Here is a 2,609-nt window from a genome sequence, read left to right as displayed (position 1 = left end):
CGAAGAATGTTGAAGCAGGAAGAGGATACGGCGCTGACTTGTCTGTTCATTGAGAGTGAAGAATCCAGGATGACGCCTAGGTTCCGTGCGTGGTCTGTCGGGATGGGTGCTTTTCCGAGGGCTTCCGGCCACCAGGAGTCGTCCCATGCAGAGGGGGATGTACCTAAGATGAGGACTTCTGTTTTGTCTGAGTTCAGTTTCAGACGGCTTTGTTTCATCCATTCGGCAACTTCTTTCATTCCTTCGTGTAGGTTAGTTTTGGCGGTGCTGGGGTCGTTGGTGAGAGAAAGGATCAGTTGAGGGTCGTCCGCGTAAGAGATGATGTTGAGGTTGTGTTGGCGTGCGATGGCCGCGAGGGGGCTCATGTATACGTTGAAGAGGGTGGGACTGAGTGAGGATCCTTGTGGTACGCCGCAGATGACTTCAGAGGCCTCGGACTTGAATGGTGGAAGGCGGACTCTCTGGGTTCTTCCGGTGAGGAACGAGGTGATCCATTCAAGTGCTTTTCCTTGGATTCCGATGTTATTGAGGCGTTGTAAAAGGGTGCTGTGGCAGACTGTGTCGAAAGCTGCAGAGAGGTCAAGGAGGATGAGGGCAACTGTGTCTCCATTGTCCAGTAGAGTTCGAATGTCGTCTGTTGCTGCGATGAGGGCAGTCTCAGTGCTGTGTTTTGCTCGGAAGCCAGATTGTGAGGGGTCGAGGGATTTATTGGCTTCGAGGAAGGCGGCGAGCTGGTTGTTGACAGCTTTCTCGATGACTTTGGCCGGGAATGGAAGAAGCGAGATGGGGCAGTAATTTTTGAGTTCGGTGGGGTCCGCTGTTGGTTTTTTCAGAAGGGCGGTGAGTTCAGCGTGTTTCCAGTTTTCCGGGAAGGTGGCGGAGTTGAAGGAGCAGTTGATGACGTCTCTGAGGTGCGGTGCTATGACGGAGTCTGCTTTGTTGAAGATGTGGTGAGGACATGGGTCTGTGGGGGATCCTGAGTGGATGGAATTCATCAGGCGGATGGTGTCCTCAGTGGAGATTGGGTTCCAGTCGTTAAGGGTGTTCACGGGGGGAAGATGATCAGCAAATGGTAGGGTGGGTTGGTTTCCTGGTTGGTTGTCAAAGCTGTTGTGGATGTCTGCAATCTTGTTGTGGAAAAATGAGGCTAGGGAGTCGCAGAGGGTTTGAGAGGGGGTAATGTCGTTGGAGTTGGCCGAGGGATTGGAAAATTCCTTGACGATGTTGAAAAGTTCCTTGCTGTTGTGGGCGTTGTTGTCAAGTCGATCCTTGAATGCTGTTTTCTTGGCTTTTCGGATCAGTTGGTGGTGAGTGCGGGTGGCGCTTTTGAAGGCGTCCTTGGTGCTGGTGGTTGGGTCTTTTTTCCAGGCCTTTTCAAGGGAGCGGCAGAGTTTCTTGGACTTCTTGAGATCATCGTTGAACCATGAGGTCTTCTTGCTGCCAGGTTTGCTTTGACGTTTTTTCAGTGGTGCTAAGGTGTTGGCGGTGTTGGATAACCATAGGGTGAGGTTGGCGGCGGCTTCGTTAGTGTTAGAAGAGAGGGCTGGGGAGTTTCGAAGGAGCGATGCGGAGATCTGGTCCGTGGTGATTTTGTTCCAGTTTCTTTGCAGGGTAGATTGGAGGTGGATGCTGGGTTTTGGTTTGTTGTAGGTGAAGTGAACGCAGCTGTGGTCAATCCAGAGGAGGTCCGTGGTGTGGCTGAAGGAGACATGATTGCTGGATGTGAAGATGGGGTCGAGTGTGTGACCTGCGATGTGGGTGGGGGAAGTGACTAGTTGTTTAAGTCCGAGGTTGGAGAGGTTGTCCACGAGGGTGGCGGTGTTGCGGTCAAAAATGCAATCAAAACAAACATTATAAGAAAAACATATTTGCAGATGCTGTGCTAAACAAATTCTTCATTTATTGAGCGGCGTCATATAAATAGCCTCCCTTGGAGAATTTCAACGTGTGGTGCATAAATTATTTCAAATGTGAGCTTCTTGTAGCTGTCACAGAATCCCAATGCATTTCCAGCGTATTACTCTGCCCTTCATCGGGGAAAAATCTACAGTTTGAACAAACTATACATCTAGATTAATTGAACAAACACTCTGACATCATAAGAAATACAGTACATGCACATAAGGGGTGCTGATCCATTGCTGTCACAAAGCAAAATAACTTGATTTTTAACAGAATTCCAATATCTAGTCATGCTTTACAAGGAAGGAGAAATGAAAGCCATAAAGAATAAAGAATAGAAGAATTAACAGATTGAGACCATAACCATCAACAACAGTGTGACCGTAAGAATCGCAACAACTCCAACCAGTGGCACCCAAAAGGATAACTATAGAGAATCCAAAATTAAATTCTGATGACGGAGTGCTGCCATACCTAAGAAGCTGAGACTCAACGTAGAATCAAAAGGGCTAGGACACAATGTGTCCTGTTCAAACTAAAAATAAATGATTAACGGACATTACTAAAGAATGGGAAACATCCTTTACAACGCAACTTTTACCACGCAGTGCCTTTACGACGCAACTATTACAACGCATGTCATTACAACGCATAGCGCTGGGTGGCGCTCTAGGATAGGGAATAGATTTAATTTACTATCCAACACC

The sequence above is a fragment of the Lissotriton vulgaris genome, unplaced genomic scaffold (assembly GCF_964263255.1).
Source record: "Lissotriton vulgaris unplaced genomic scaffold, aLisVul1.2 SCAFFOLD_4510, whole genome shotgun sequence".
Lineage (NCBI taxonomy): Eukaryota > Metazoa > Chordata > Amphibia > Caudata > Salamandridae > Lissotriton > Lissotriton vulgaris.
The sequence above is the reverse complement of the archived record's forward strand: the minus strand, read 5'-3'. Positions refer to the sequence as shown.